At 52.3% G+C, this 17,260-nt stretch overlaps 1 pseudogene; it reads right to left on the reverse strand.

The window, feature by feature from the left end:
• Positions 1 to 628: 628 nt before the first annotated feature.
• LOC125533173 lies at positions 629 to 16,863 on the reverse strand (annotated as a pseudogene).
• Between the last annotated feature and the right edge of the window lie 397 nt (positions 16,864 to 17,260).

Below are 17,260 nucleotides of genomic sequence, written 5' to 3' on the forward strand. Positions count from 1 at the left end.
TGTTTGTTCTTTTTTCTTTCTGTCGTTTATTACATATATTGTGTAACAATAAACCAGAAAATATCTATCTAACAAAGCAGCACCATTAACTTTTGAGGAGGCGGAACATGAGCTCTGTCTGTTTTCTGCTCGGAGTAGGCAAAAATCTTTAGAAAGCGAATGGATTTAGAAAGTTCACACCATTGCCAAAGTATAGTTATGCAATTTATGATCTGCCGGCTAGGCTAACCAAATTTCTTTATATATACAGCTCAAAACCTATGCACTCCGTCTGTTTCAAAAGAACTGAATAGATTTATTTGTCCCAAGTCAAACTCAACATCTAGAACGTTAAATTAGTCCAGTTACGAGTATGAGAACCGGAAGACATGAAAATTCCTTTTTGCTTCTGATTTATTCGCAGTACAAAGAACATAGAAATAATAAAAATTACATCTATTTTCGTAGACCTCCAAACAACGATTACTATACAAACACTAAAACAAGCTGACGCTCTCTCGCTGGAGCCGGACCAAACTCAGCTATACGAATGATCATGGAAGCGTCCACGTCCTCCGAGGCCTTCAGCCTCCGGCGGCGGCGCCTCCTCAAAGCTCCCGCCCTGCTTCAACTTGCGACCAAAGTAGTCCTACTTCAACACGTCCATGTCGCTGACGCTCCGCCCCGCGTGCTCCACGGCCCCCAGGAAGTGCTTCCGGGTGATCTCGGCGCTGGCCATGGCCGCGGCCTTCCCCACGAGCGAGCTCCTCCGGATGATGTCGCGCACCGCGAGCTTGCACGCGCGCTTGCATATCACCGTAATGGCGTGATGTGATGTCGGCGCCCCTGAACCCGGCCGTGGACCGGGCTAGGTCCTGGACGTTGACGCGGCGGGAGGGGACCGGCGCATGCACGACTTGAAGATCTGCAGCCGCCACCTCGTAGCCCGGCGGGCCGTGGAAGAGCACACGGCTCCATGCCGGAAAACTCCAACATCTCCGGGTGCTCCACCGGGTACTGCTGGAGCTCCAGCTTGACGTCCTCCCACGAGACCTTGGGCCAGCCTTGTCTCCCGCGGCGCCGATGGCTTGGTCACCTCTCCTTGGCGTGCACGCGGTCGTCCATGATGACGGACATGGAGTTGAGCACCTCCACGTCGATGGTGGTACCCGCCTCGAGGTCGACGACGTCCATCTTGCGGATGCACTGGAATGCTCCCTCGCAGCAGAGCGCGGCGAGGTAGGCGCCGACGAAGCCGTGCCCGTGCGTGTCCTTGCCAATGCGCTCGAGGTCGACGTCGTCCGAGAAGCGCATGTCCTTGGAGTGGATGCGGAGGATTTAGAGGCGGCCGACATCGTCGGGCACGCAGATGTGGATCTTGATTTAGGGTTGCGTGGGGTAAAGCCTCCACATATCTTGTATATATATAAGACCAACAATACAGAGTTAGATTACAATACGGGCAGGTATAAACCGTTTCTAACACACCCCCTCAATCTGAACTACTACTACATATAAGGTTCAGATTGGACCGGAAACGTTCTAACATCTGTCGTGTGACCGGTTTAGTAAATACATCAACCAGTTGGTCATTAGACAAGATAAACCTGACATCTAACACACCAGAAGCAACGCGCTCACGCACAAAGTGAAAATCTATCTCTATGTGCTTGGTTCTTGCATGAAAAACTGGATTTGCTGTCAGGTACGTAGCCCCAAGATTGTCACACCACAGAATGGCGGTACGCTGCTTGAAGACCCCAAGCTCCTTGAGTAAGGTCTCCACCCAGATTGCTTCAGCTGCTCCATTAGCTAAAGCTTTATACTCTGCCTCCGTACTCGATCTAGAGACAGTTGGCTGTTTCTTGGAACTCCATGAGACAAGATTTGATCCAACAAACACAGCAAAACCACTAGTAGAACGGCGGTCATCAATGCATCCAGCCCAATCAGCATCTGTGAAAATACTGACACCAGTGGAAGGAGATTTACGAATCCTCAATCCCGTACTCAAAGTCCCTTTGACATAACGCAATATACGCTTGACAGCTTCCCAATGCTCATTAGTCGGCTGTGATAAATACTGGCAAACCTTGTTGACTGCAAAGGACAGGTCAGGATGAGTGAGCGTTAAATACTGCAGTCCTCCAACAATGCTGCGATATCGAGTGGCATCCTCAACACCCAAAGGAGTGCCAACCTCACGAGCCAAATGCTCAGTGGCAGATAATGGTGTAGAGGTAGGCCTGCAATTCTCCATACTCACACGATGAAGAAGATCAAGTGCATACTTGCGTTGAGTCAGCGTCATGCCCCCTGAATTGTAGGATACTTCAAGCCCCAAAAAATACTGGAGAGGACCAAGATCCTTGATGGGAAAACTGTCGGAGAGACATCTCACCAGATGCTCAATTGCAGCCGAAGTGGAGCCAGCAATAACAATATCATCAACATACACAAGCATGTATATCTGGACGCCATGCGCAACAAAGATGAAGAGAGATGCATCCGCCTTGGATGGAACAAAACCAAGCTGAAGAAGTCGAGCACTGAGACGAGCATACCAAGCACGTGGCGACTGCTTGAGACCATAAAGAGCCCGTTGCAACTTGCACACGTGCGAAGGAAACCGAGTATCTTCAAAACCTGGTGGTTGCTGCATATACACAGTCTCGGAAAGAAAGCCATGAAGAAATGCATTACTGACATCAACTTGCCTCAAACTCCATCCTCGTGAAACAACAAGCGAAAGAACTAGACGAATAGTCGGTTTGACAATGGGACTAAAGGTATCACCATAGTCAAGACCTTGCTGTTGAGTAAAACCACGAGCAACGAGGCGAGCCTTGTGCTTGTCAACAGACCCATCAGCGTGTTGCTTCGTCTTGAACACCCATTTACTGCCAACAATGTTAACGCCAGGTGGTCGAGGAACCAAAACCCATGTGCCATTTTGACGAAGCGCTGCAAACTCAGCAGCCATAGCATCACGCCACGCCGGCTCACGGAGGGCATCACGATGTGACACCGGTGTCGCAAAGAAAGCACGACGAAGAGGATTATACCGCACCGTCCCATCAGTAAATTCCTTCTCACGACGAGTAGCATCACGGGTACGAGTTACCATTGGGTGAGGGGGCTTGACGGCCGGAGACATAGGCGAGGATGGCGACGCTGCCGAACTTGGCGACGAGGCTGGATTTGGCGACGATGGCACAGGAGCCGACGAAGATGGCTCATGGGCCTGCTCATGGGCCGACGAGGCACACGGGGAGCCAGGTGACACTCCAGGCGCTGGCGAGGCCGAGGCGCGGGCGGGCGAGAGCAAGTCACGGGCGAGCGAGGCCGACTCGTGGGCGGGCGAGGCCAAGTTGCTGGCGGGCGAGGCCGACTCGCGGGCAGAGCCAGCCGCACGTGCGAGCGGGACCCTTGCCTGGGAAGCCTGGCCGCCATGCACGTCGTTCTGCATGGCCACGGGTACGTCGAGCGTGCCGGTCGCGGAGCCTGCACAGAAGAAACGCTGGCTAGGCCAGATGGATTAGTAGCCAAGTAGGTTAAGTCACAATTACGCACATGAGCACTCGTAGCCGGTTCTGTGGATGGAAAAGAAATAGCTTCGTCAAGTGTAGACACATCAACAGTGACACCGGGAGTAGCAAACGGAAAGACAGATTCGTCAAAGATAACATCACGCGAGATGTATATACGACCCGTAGATCGATCAAGACACTTGTACCCCTTATGCACAGGACTATATCCCAGAAAAACACACATCTTGGATCGAAACTCGAGTTTGTGGGAGTTATACTTCCGCAAACTAGGCCAACAAGCACACCCGAAGGTACGAAGAAAAGTATAGTTGGGTGGAATTTTCAGAAGACGATGAATAGGAGTATCTTGACCAAGCATGGGGGTGGGCATGCGGTTAGTGAGGTAACACGCAGTCAGAAAAGCTTCATCCCAATAACGTAAAGGGAGAGACGAGAGAGCCAACAAGGCAAGACCAGTTTCAACCAAGTGTCGGTGTTTGCGCTCGGCAATGCCGTTCTGTTGGGAGGTGTGAGGGCAAGAGACTCGGTGAGAGATGCCCGTACGAAGAAAATAACGATGCAACTTATGGTATTCACCCCCCCAGTCAGATTGGACAGCTTTAAGCTTAGCATCCAAAAGGCGCTAAACATGGGCTTGAAAAGCATAGAACACCTGTTCAACATCAGACTTATGTTTTAGTAGATAGATCCAGCAAAAACGGGAGTAGTCGTCAATAAAACTCACATAATACTTGTACCCCCCAGAGGAAGCACGAGCAGGGCCCCAAACATCAGTATGAACTAATTCAAGAGGCATAGTGGACACACGAGCAGAAGCAGTATAAGATATTGACCACTTTTACCACATTGACAAGCATCACAAACTAAAGCAGAAGTATCTAAGGTTAAACACTCGAGATCATTATTCCTAACAATGGAACTGATGACATTTTTGGATGGATGACCGAGACGCTGATGCCACTGAGATGAGGAGACACGGACGCTGGACGACGCTTGACGCTCGGACAGATGCGAGGCTCGTCCGAGTGGAAGAGGGTAGAGCCCTCCTTTGCTTCTACCTCGAAGAAGAATTCTCCTGGTGGCTTTGTCCTTAACAAGGAAAAAATATTTATGAAATTCAATGAAGATACGATTATCCGACACAAGACGATAGACTGATAGAAGATGTTGGCTAATATTTGGAACATGTCAAATATTGTTCAGGCGCAGAGGAGAACCGGCTAAGGTCGAGTGCCCAATATGCGAAATAGACAAACCTGAGCCGTTGGCCACCTGAACCTGATCATGGCCGCCGTAGCGTTCGCGGAACTGAAGACGCTCTAGGTCACTAGTCAGGTGATCCGTGGTGCCGGAGTCCAGAACCCAGTGCGTGGAGTTGTTGGAGGAGGTCGATGCATTATATGCCGAGCGGCCATTGCCGCTGGAGTAGTCTGAATCGAAGCGCTTCTTACAGGTGTCGGCTTCGTGACCCCAATTCTTGCAAATCTGACACCTCGGGCGCCAGCGACGATTGCCGTTGCGACCGTTGCCTCCTTCTCCACCGCCGTTGTTACGACGGTTGTCTTGACCGCCGTGCTGGTAGCCCTGCCCCTGTTGCTGCGGGTAGCCTCCAGCAGGGCGGACGTCGGTGGCACGACCAGTGTCGGGTGCTCGAGGACGGTTGACGGGGGCGGGAGCACCGGACCGTGCCACGGCGTTGGCCGACGAGGTCCACTCCTCATCGTCGGCCTGCTGCGACAGCTGCAGCGCCTCATAGTTGAGAACCATGGAGTAGAAGTCAGTCAGCGCGACCGGAGTGACCACGACGCTGAGCGAAGCCGCGATCGGGTTGAAGGCCTTGCCCAATCCGGTAAGCATGTAGTCGATGATCTCGTCATCAGCGAGGGGGGATCCAGCGGAGGCCATGGCGTCGGCAAGAGCCTTCACCTTGTGCATGTACTCGTTGGCAGTCATGTCGTTCTTCTTCAGCGACTGAATCTGTCGCCGGATGTGCCGAACCCCGGCACGGTTTTACGCGCTGAACATGGCGTGGATGGAGGTCCACGCGGCAGTAGCGGACTTGCAGCTGATCAGTTGAGACGCAATGTCCTCCGTCATGGAGGAGAGGAGCATCCCGAGGACCTTCTGGTCCTGCGTCCACCACATTGCATACGCCGGGTTTGCCACAGTGGTGGCGGTATCACCTGCCCCCTGGGAGATGGTTGTGGGCGGAGCAGCGATGGAGCCGTCGAGGTAGCCATGGAGAGAGGCACCGGAGAGATGCGTCACGGTGAGGGTGCGCCATAGCGGGAAGTTGCCGCGATCCAGACGTACGCCAAGGGAAGGCGCGATGGACGGGACTGGCGCCGTTGCGGCCGGAGACGTCACAACCGGACCGATAATGGCCAGTTGCATCGCGGCGGAAGAGGATCCAGAAGCCATCGAGACCGAGCAGTGACGCGGGACTGAGCGGCGACGCGCGATCGGCCGAACGTGCGACGATGCGTACGAGCGAGAGGCGACGCCCGATAGATTTTAGCGAGCGGCGGCACGAACGAGCGAGCGGCAGCTTCGATGGCACGAACGAGCGAACGGCGGCTTCGACACGAGCGATGGTGTGATTGGAAAAAAAGTCTCTGTTACCAAGTTTGATTTAGGGTTGCATGGGGCAAAGCCTCTACATATCTCATATATATATAAGACCAACAATACAGAGTTAGATTATAATGCGGCAGGTATAAACCGTTTCCAACAGATCTCCTTGTTGAAGCGGCCGGAGCGCCGGAGCGCCGGGTCCAGGCTGTTGCGGCGGTTGGTGGCGCCGATGGCCATGACCTGCGCGCGCGGGCGGAGCCCGTCCATGAGCGCGAGCAGCTGGGACTGGGACACGACGCGACGCTCCACCTCGCCATGCGTCTTTTCGCGGTTGGGCGCGATGGCGCCTTGGCCGCCTCGGTGTACACCTTGGGCAGGTTGTCCTCGCTCTAGCCGGCCATCTTGGACACGAACACGATCTCCGGCCCGATGACGACAATGAAGTTGGTGCCCGACTAGGAGGCGATGCCGCACGTGAGCAGCGCCTTGCCGGTGCCGGCTGGGCCGAAGAGCAGGATCCCCTTGGGGGGCTTGACGCCGACCGTCCTGAACAGCTTGGGGTGGCGCAGCGGCGGCTCGACCAGCTCGCGGATCTACGCGAGCTGCTTCCGGACGCCGCCGCAGACGTCGTCGTAGGCTGGGCCGTCGAGCCTCTCCCCGACCTCAGGCTGCAGGTGGAGGTGGGATTAAATGAGACTAACCATCCCATCCCACTTAATCTTCTTTAATGGGCTCCCATTGAACAAGGAAAAAAAAAGTGGGCTAGCCCTCTAAGTCTGGTCATAGTGGAGAGTAACGTAGACTAGTGTCATGCAGATGACACTAGCCAAATGTTACTATTTTCATAATACAAAGTAACATAATAGTAGTATTTTAGATGGCTTTATTTATTATCTTGTAGACTCATTTTGCCTTGAAAAACGCTATGTTATAATAACATATTATGTTACCACCTCCTATTAATTATTTGCCATATAAATAATTTTTTTTTGAAATGCGCTATATTACTAGCTATGTTACTACAACTATGACTAGCCTAATCGCATCGGGAACCCACCTCCCCCAACTAACCTCTTCCCCGATACATCGTGGCTCTTGGGAACTGAACCCGTCTCCCCCAACTAAGCAGAGGTAGATTCAGGTTCGAGGGCTCCGACCTCCGACGACGTGCTCAATCTCTGTTACAGCGACAGCTCCTTCGCATCGCACGCCGCCCTCGGCTTCGGCGGCCGCTTCTCCAATGCCTCGCCGAACACCTCTCCCCGCGCCCCCGCCTGCTGCGCCGTCGCTCCCCGCGCACGCCAGACGCCGCTGCTGCTTCTCCTACTGAATCGACCATCTCCATCGCCGGGGAGTTCCTCAAGATATTGCGCGTCGTCTGGGACGTCGAGACGGAGGCGGCGTCATCCTCGACTCTGGCGCCAGCTTCACGGTGCTGGCCAAACCAGCCTACCACTCCGTGGTGGCCGCGATGGGCAAGGAGCTCGCCGGGACAGAGTTTTGACCATGACGTTCGTTTTTCCTGATGGCGTGTGCCTACGTATCAGTGGATTGTTGGAGCGCAAAATTATCTATCGATCTGCTGTGGAGATTTCTTTCATCGAAGGGTGATGGCTGTCATGGTTTGTGAGTTTGTCCCTGTACAACACATTTTAGGTGGGATCCCACTTATGCCCGCTTAAACCACCAAATCTCTAGAGGGCTCTCTCCTGATGCCCATGAAACAACGGTGGGACTGGGTGGGATTGTGGTGGGATGCCCATCTGTATATTGTATCTGTATATTGTGTAACCTTATAAATATATGTGATAGGTTATCCCTAGAGGGTTGAGCCAGTTTCCACAAATCCCATATTTAACATAGTATCAGCCTAAACCTAGGACCTATGACAACTCCACCTCAGCCGCCTCAGCCGCCGTGCCTCAAACCCTAGGGCCGCCGCCGCCGCAGCTACCATGACCGCTTCCGCCTCCGGTTCCGCCAGCTCCGGGCCCATCCCCGCGACGCTGGCCGCCCTTCTCAACCTTTCCGCCCACGCTGGTGTGACGCCGCGGCCCCAAGTCTTTGGCACCACCGCCGTTGGTTTGTTGTTCTCGGCTCCGATCCCGCCGTCTCCCGCGCCGTCGACGATGGCGTTCTCCACCGCCGCGATGCTGGCGCCACCTGCGGCCACTGCTGGCTCGTCTCCGACACTCGCCATCATGTCGGCGGCCTCAGGGGCCTCCCATGATCAGCCCGCGGGGGTGGCACCCGAAGCCCCTGCGGCTCCCGTTGTTGCTACCACCGACGCCGCCATGATCTCCGGCCCGTTCCACTTCGACAACCTCATCACGACTCGCCTCACGCCGGACAACTATTTGTTTTGGCGCGCCAAGGTTCTACCGCTGCTCCGCAGCCGCTCCCTCCTTGGCTACATTGATGGCTCCCTGCCGTGTCCGCCGCAGGTTATTCCCACCGTCCATGGCCCGGCCATCAACCCGGCGCACCGTGTGTGGGTGCAGCAAGACCAAGCGATCCTCTCCGCCATCCAGGGTTCCCTTGGCGACGGGGTTGCTGGTCTTTGCCTCTTTGCTGCCTCTTCCTTGGATGCATGGAAGACTTTGGAGCATGCGTTTGCACAGACCTCCACCGCCCACCCCATGGCTCTTCGCAGCAAGCTTGATGATATCAAGAAACTGGACTCATCTGCCACAACGTACTTCAACAAAATCAAGGTCTTGGCGGATACATTGACCTCTATCGGTCGACCGCTGAGTGATGAGGAGTTCGCCGGCTACGTTATTAAGGGTCTCGATGCCGACTACGACAACCTTGCCGAGGCCGTCCACAACGCCAAGCCGCCGCTTCCTCCGCACGAGCTCTTCTCTCGTTTGCTCTTCACCGAGCAACGCATCGAAGCTCGCCGCTCCATTACCACCATCGCCGACCAGCCAACGGCCTTTTGGGCGTTGCGTGGCCAGCGCCCCCCTGCGCCTTCGTCGCCTGCCCGGGTCGCCAATCCCCCTGCGCCATCCTCGGGTGGCGGCCCCGTGCGGTGCCAGCTCTGCGGGCACGAGAGGCATCTCGCCTCCAAGTGCCACAAGCGTTTTCAGCGGAGCTTCCTGGGTATCGGCAATGATGGAAAAGGTAATGAGCGTCAATTTGCTATGGCGGATCTTGGCCCTCCTGCTGCTCATGTTGCCGCCAAGGGCAAGGATACACGCGCTGAACACGGCTTTACACCATCATACCCAATTGATCCTGCGTGGTATATGGACACTGGTGCCACGAATCATATGACGAACGAGCTCGCCAAGTTATCCACCCACCAGCCATACTACGGTCACGACAAGGTTCACACCGCCAACGGTGTAGGTATGCCCATCTCTCACGTTGGTCAAGCATCTCTCTTAACTAGTCATCCATCTAGGCAGCTTCATCTTCGTAATATTTTACGGGTCCCCTCGGTGACTCTTAATCTGTTATCTGTTCCCAAGCTCACTCTTGATAACAATGTCTTATGTGAATTTCATCTGTTTAATCTTTTTGTTAAGGACCGAGCCACTCGGGAAATTCTGCTTAGTGTTCACCTCACCCATGGCCTATACCGCTTGGAGGATCCATCCACCCTGCGCGTCTTCAGTGGTGTTCGTGTGTCGCCGTCCCAGTGGCACTCTCGCCTTGGTCACCCTGCCACTCCCATAGTTCGCCATATACTTCACCGCCATGAGCTGCCTATCGAGTCTAGCAATAAGGAGATATCCGTGTGTGATGCCTGTCAACAAGGCAAGAGTCATCAGTTACCATTTATTTCTTCTACTCGTCAAGTAACGAGTCCTCTTGAACTTGTGTTTTCTGATGTATGGGGTCCTGCCCAAACGTCTGTGAGTGGTCACAACTATTATGTTAGCTTTATTGATGCCTATAGTCGCTTTACCTGGCTTTATCTTCTTAAGCGCAAAGCTGATGTGTTTGATGTCTTCATTCAGTTTCAAGTGCATGTAGAATGTCTTCTCAAGCATAAAATTATCCATGTTCAGTCCGATTGGGGGGGGGGGGCGAATATCGCAACCTCAACACTTTCTTTAATAAGCTTGGGATCTCTCATCGTTTATCATGTCCTCATACACATCACCAGAACGGCGCTGTTGAGCGCAAGCATCGACATGTCGTTGAGACCGGACTCACACTCCTGGCTCACGCTTCTGTACCCTTTCGTTTTTGGAGCGACGCTTTTGCTACAACATGTTTTCTTATTAACCGACTACCTACGCGTGTCCTTAATATGAAAACTCCTATTGAGCTCCTTCTCCATGAAACTCCTGACTATACCTTCTTTAAGGTGTTCGGGTGTGCCTCCTGGCCTCATCTTCGTCCATATAATCATAGAAAGCTTGAATTTCGGTCTAAGAAATGTGTGTTTCTGGGTTATAGTTCTCTTCACAAAGGCTACAAGTGCCAATTGTGTCTACATATCCCGTGATGTTGTCTTTGATGAGAACGTTTTTCCTTTTTCCGCCATGCCGCAGCAACCCGCCACACCTCCATCTATGCATTCATCTCCTATTATGCTTGGCCAATTTGAAGATGTTGCATATTCTCCTGTGTTGTTACCTAATCATGGTGCAGGTATTGGACGTGGTGCTCGCCTGAAACTACTTCTGGATGCAACTCCTGTGACGCATGTTGATCGGTCGGTGCACGTGCCTGCACAAACTCCCATCATCGACCCCGTCTCTGGAGCCACGCCCGCTCATGCCACTGGACCGCCGCTGGCCTCCGTACCTGGGTCGGTGTCAGCCGAGTTGCCGCCCACATCAGCCGAGGCGCGGCCCTCGTCTCCGACGGTCTCACCTGGGCGGCTCGAGCGGTCCTTGCCACCGTCTCCACGCCAGGCCTCGCCTCCGTCATTGCCACCGTCGCCCGACCGTATGTCCCTGCCGCCCCTCTCACCTGGGTCGGCTGGGCCTACCATCGCCTCGCCTGGGTCTTTGTCTGGGCCCCCGTCGCCCGACCTACCATCGTCATCTCCAGTATTGGCGTCGCCGGCTCCTGTTCCCGTTGCCCCGCAACGTCCGCATACTCGCAGCCGCAGCGGTATTGTTCAACCCAAGCAGTGTCATGATGGTACTGTCACATATTTGGCTGCCTGTCTTGCTCATTCTGTTGCAGATCCCAATGATGAACCACGCAACTATGAGGCCGCTATGAGTATTCCTCACTGGCGGGCTACTATGGAGCAAGAGTACCATGCTCTTATGCATAATGAGACATGGACACTGGTTCCTCCTCCGCCTCGTGTCAACATCATTGATTCGAAGTGGGTTTTTAAAGTCAAGAGACACGCGGACGGATCTATTGAGCGCTACAAGGCGCGTCTTGTGGCTCGAGGGTTTAAACAGCATCAGGGTCTGGACTATGAGGATACATTCAGCCCAGTTGTTAAGTCTACTACTATTCGGCTTCTCCTGTCTCTTGCAGTATCTCGTGGTTGGTCTCTTCGACAGCTTGATGTTCAGAATGCTTTTCTCCATGGACTGCTTGAAGAGGAGGTTTACATGCGGCAGCCACCAGGGTTTGTTGATCACGCTCAGCCTCATCATCTCTGTCGTCTGACGAAGGCTCTATATGGACTGAAACAGGCGCCTCGTGCCTGGCATGCTCGCCTTGCTTCGGCTCTTCGTACTCATGGCTTCGTTCCGTCGACAGCTGACAGCTCACTGTTCTTATTTCAGCGCCCCAGTGTGACTGTGTATTTGCTGGTGTACGTTGATGACATTATTCTGGTCAGCTCCTCTACAACGGCTGCTGATGCCTGCACTTGGCAGAGATTTTGCGGTAAAAGATTTGGGACAACTCCACTTCTTCCTGGGCATTGAAGTTGCACATCAGTCTCGTGGCGGCTTAGCTCTCACCCAGAAGAAGTACTCCCTTGACCTCTTGCGCCGTGCTGGTATGCTCAAGTGTAAGCCATCCCCCACGCCCATGTCCTCTACTGATAAGCTCTCGGCTACTGCTGGTACTATTTTGTCTCCTACGGATGCTACGAAGTATCGGAGTATTGTTGGTGGCTTGCAGTATCTGACTATCACACGCCCTGATCTTTCCTTTGTGGTTAACAGGGTGTGTCAGTATCTTCATGCCCCTACTGATGTGCACTGGTCTGCTGTGAAGCGCATTCTTCGTTATGTGCGTCTCACTGTCTCCTATGGTCTTCATCTGCGACCTAGTTCCTCTGTTGTTCTATCTGCATTCTCAGATGCTGATTGGGCTGGGTGTCCGGATGACAGGCGATCCACGGGGGGATATGCTATATTTTTGGGTCCTAATTTGATCGCTTGGAGTGCACGCAAGCAAGCCACTGTTTCTCGCAGCAGCACGGAAGCCGAGTACAAAGCTGTTGCCAATGCGACTGCTGAGCTTATCTGGATTGAGTCTTTGCTTCGAGAGCTGGGAATCTCCCAGTCACATCCTCCGGTTCTTTGGCGTGACAACATCGGTGCTACATTCCTTTCGACAAACCCGGTGTTCCATGCACGAACCAAATATATTGAGATTGACTATCATTTTGTGAGGGAACGTGTTGCACAGAAGCTACTACAAATCAAGTTTATCTCCTCGAAGGATCAACTTGCAGACATCTTCACCAAGCCTCTACCTTCTCCCATGTTCGAGGTCTGTAGGCGCAATCTCAACCTTCTAGATTCATCAGGAGTGAGTTGAGATTGAGGGAGGGTGTTAGACTTTGTAACGTAGCCCAACTGTGTAATCGGTATATTGTGTAACCTTATAAATATATGTGATAGGCCATCCCTAGAAGGTTGAACCAGTTCCCACAAATCCTACGTTTAACAAGCCTTACCCCGACCTCCTGCTTGACCGGGTTGGCGTCGTGGCACACCGGCCGCCATGATGACGGACACGTCAGGGTCCGTGTCGCCGACCTTGAACTCCACGGCGACGGCGTGCATGTTGCCGTGCACCACGAAGCGGTCGCCCCTGCGGACTAGCCTGCGCGCGTCGTTGAAATACGCTGAATTTTGTTAAATCTTTTAATGAGCACAATGTGTCGGATAGCTTTAGTTTTTCCAACAATACATCTAATTATGTGCAAGAGTTTTTTTTTTTGAGAAACAAGAGCAGAAGAGCTCAAGTAAAAAGATTACAATCCGGAATCAATAGAAACCTCAATCTATCAGGAACTCCCGCTATGATATGCAGGTCACCTTTTTGCTTGCTTCAGCTGCAATCTCATGTGCCAAAACGTTGCATTCTCTCCCAGTATAGGAAAAGCTGTGATCAGAAAACAACGCAAGAGCTTGTCGGATATCTTGAATCACTCCATAGCACGCGGATAGGCTGGGGCCCTCAAGGCTGAGCTCCTTAATCACATTCTTGCAGTCCATTTCTAACTCCACCGGGCCTCTGAACACAGCGGCCAGAGCATGCAGGCCAAACAGAGCCGCACGGGCTTCCGCTTCCTCGACGTTGCTTGACCTAGGCATTTGATTGCCTACCGACAGGAGGACCTTTCCTCTATAATCCCTGGCAACACCTCCCGCCCAGCAATTCCCACTATCTGCCGAGAAGGCAGCGTCAGTATTAAGCTTGACTATTCCTTGCGGAGGCGGGCGCCACTTCCTGATGCAGTTGGCCGGCTTATTGACTGTAGTACTGGCCAGCATCTTAGTTTCTTTTCCATTAACAGAGGGAGGCCTCATAGAAACATTTTTCAACTCCTCATCATACTTCAGTAGGAAGGCAACAGAGTGGCTAATAGATTCTTTACCGTTCCCATGTACATTATCCTCCCGTAAGTGCCAGCATCTCCAGAGTAGCATCGAGATTTTCGCTCGTATATCCTCCGTTTCCGTACTAAGAAGTAACTGTAGCCAATCAGGCCCAGTGCGTCGGAATGAGCATTCCGGAGGGAGATCCCATTCATCACACATTGCACCTCTCAGGGCTCTGCTCTTAGTACATTCAATGACCGCGTGAAATTCATCCTCTTCACTATTCCCACAGATAGTACAGGTGGAATCCACCTCAATGGTCCTTCTGAACTTGTTCTTCTTTGTAGCTAAAGAGTTTGTTGCAACTCTCCAGCCATGAATTCTGACTTTAGGTAGAACAGCAGCCTTCCAAATGATATCCCAGATACTTCGGTTTTGTGTCCCACCTACAGAACTCGACGCCATGTGCAGAGTTTGGCCTTGGATGGAGGACGCAAGTTTGTATGCGCTCTTGACCGAAAAAACCTCATTCTTTTCATAATGCCACACAATGCAATCCACCGCATCCGACCTACGGATGTTGATTTTGCAAATTTCTTCCGCGTCAAAACCATGGAAAATTTGTTTTATTAGATCAGTATTCCATTCTTTACTGTCCGGAATCATAAGCTGGTTGACCCACCTCAGCCTCGATCTCCTAATGAAACTCGCTGATTTGAGGCCCTCAGCCCTTGGGATCCATTGATCCCTTTGTATCTGAATACTTTTACCATTCCCTACTTGCCATATGATCCCTTTCTTAAGTAGCTCAAGGCCAGTCTCAATACCCCTCCAGACCGGGGAAGCATCAGAAGCAAACACTGTATCCAACAAGTTGCCGTGAGGATAATATTTGGATTTGATTACTCTCGCACACAGGCTATCTGGCTTATGAAGAAGTCTCCAACCTTGCTTGGCAAGTAACGCAATGTTGAAGAGGTGCATATCTCTAAAGCTAATACCACCAGCACACTTCGGTTTAGTCATATGCTCCCAAGACATCCAATGAACTTTCCTATGTCCCTCCTCATCGCCCCACCAGAAGTCCCTGATCAACTTTTCATATTTATCACAAAAACCTTTGGACAGCAGAAAGACTCCCATAGTATAGCCGGGAAGAGCCTGGACAACCGATTTGACATGCACTTCTTTCGCGGCATAAGACATGAATTTTCCGGACCAGTCGTTGCATCATTTGCTAAATCTCTCCATAATTATGTGCAAGAGTTGATGCAAAATAATTTAGTACATGCTTCAACGCCTTATAATCTTAGCAGCATGCATCATGTGTACTCGAGCCCTCATGCATCGGCAACCCTACGAATCCTGAACAACTTGTAATAGCATGCAACAAAAATTTCGTTGTTTTATTCACTGGCAACTAATTCACAATAGGCGAGTCCATCTTTACACATGCCCATGGATGGACGAATTGGACATTGCCACTACTAGCTATTCGACCAATTACCAGCATGCTACACCGCACGTTAGTAATTATTTGGCATCATACGCAACTGTGGATATTCATAATTCGGTTTCGCACCTACCCACTGATAATAGAAGAATACATGAAAATTCTACTGGAGCACATAATGTAAACCCTACTCAATTGCAAAATTTTGGCAATAACTATGTCCCATTTCCAAAAGAGACTAAAAGCATCGGGGGAAATCCTATCCAGACTGGGTTATTGAGAAAAAGCTTGCATTCTCTTAGAATTTGTGCAACATTATTCATCAGGAACTAATAGAAGGCGACCAACCGCATGATTTTGGTGTTGTATAAAAGTTAGAGTTCTGCAAATGATACCACCATCCATTATTGTAGCCTCTGGTACACCACCTAAACAAGTGCAAAGTTTCAACAACTCATTGCCAAAAGAGTCCCAGATCATTGGTGTCAATTAGATGAAGAATTAGTGGATTGAAATTGAGAATAAAAAGTGCTCAAATGCCATAGCCCCCCCTCATAAAATGCAAAATTTGTTCATCCCAACTTATGTGTATTACAAGTGCTCAAATGTGATAGTGTTAAGCTTGAAATGCGGGAATTCCGATGTGGGACCATTGACGGCGAGCCTACCTAAAGGGCCATGCTTCCCTAGAGCTCCTCCCCCACCCACCGCGGCCATTGGAGGCGAGGAGGAGCTGTGAGATCGCCGACATAAGAGCGAGGAAGGAGGATGCGCCTGTTTCATCTCTTGCGTTCTCTCAAGAGTTTGAGAGAGTTTGTTTCTTTGATCTTGCTGGAGTTTCAATGTTCACACAAATTTTTCCTTTTTTGAGGAAAAAATAGCCTTTTCCTTCATGACATAACTAACCGACTTCTGGCCTGGCTTTTCCAGGTGGAAAAAATAATCTTCGCTCCCAGAATCCCCCAAATTCCCGTTTCCCTCTAAAAATCTTCCCAAAACTCAACCGTCTCACCGAACTCGTCCACCGGCGGGAAGCCATTGCGCCATGGAAGAGGGCGACGACTCCGCTCGGCACGAGCACGAGGAGGCCGACGTCTCCGTCAACTTCGACCTGGAGTCCGCCGAGCTTGCCGCTTGCTGCGAGCGCGAGCGTTGTGACGTCGACGACGAGGTGCTCGCCACTAGGCGCGGGTGCGAGCGCGAGGCGGGGCGTGACGCCGGGGCTCCAGCGCAGCCACCTCGACATGACCAGGCGGTCATCGGCCCCTCCAACGGCATCACCGAGCGCGATGCCGAGTCCGTCGACGAGGTTGCCGCTCGGTGCGAGCGCGAGGAGCGAGAGGAGCGCTCCAACACCGCTCCCCTCGCCGTCCTTGAGCGCGAGCTCGACGGGGCTCCACCGCAGTTGCCTCCCTTTCTTGCGTCCTTCCTCAACCCGCATGCGGACCGCTTCACTGGCCCCTCCAACCTCGATCACGTCGGTCAGCTCATCATTGCGTCCTTCCTCAACCCCCACCCCGACATTTTCGTGCCGCGCGCGTGTGGAGCGCCACCCTGGTGATCTTGCGCTGCGCGACCGCCAGCGCGCCACCATGCCGATCCCCGATGGTGACGACCTCAACCAGCTCGGGGCATACCACGCGCACGAGGTGTTCGACCCGAATCTTCAACCAGAATTTAGAGTCGTGTGGCGCCATAATTGGAAGGTTGAGTCCAACAGGCTCTCTTACCTATTGAGCCAAGGACGTGCCGCAACTGTAGCCTTTGACCTTGAGTATGCCACATCGAGACCCGTGAACTAGCAGCGAGGGGCTCCTCAAAACGTGACAGATTGGTATGATCGCCTGCAGAATTTGGTCAATTTTGGTGACGTTGTGCAAGTCAGGATTGCAATTTTGTTCAGTGAGGGCAGAACCGGCTACAAATTCTGGAAGTGAACCTGCTATTCGATCAAGGCCAACGAGAGTATAACCCAGGCATAATTGAGTTCT

This window comes from Triticum urartu, chromosome 1, assembly GCF_003073215.2.
Source record: "Triticum urartu cultivar G1812 chromosome 1, Tu2.1, whole genome shotgun sequence".
Lineage (NCBI taxonomy): Eukaryota > Viridiplantae > Streptophyta > Magnoliopsida > Poales > Poaceae > Triticum > Triticum urartu.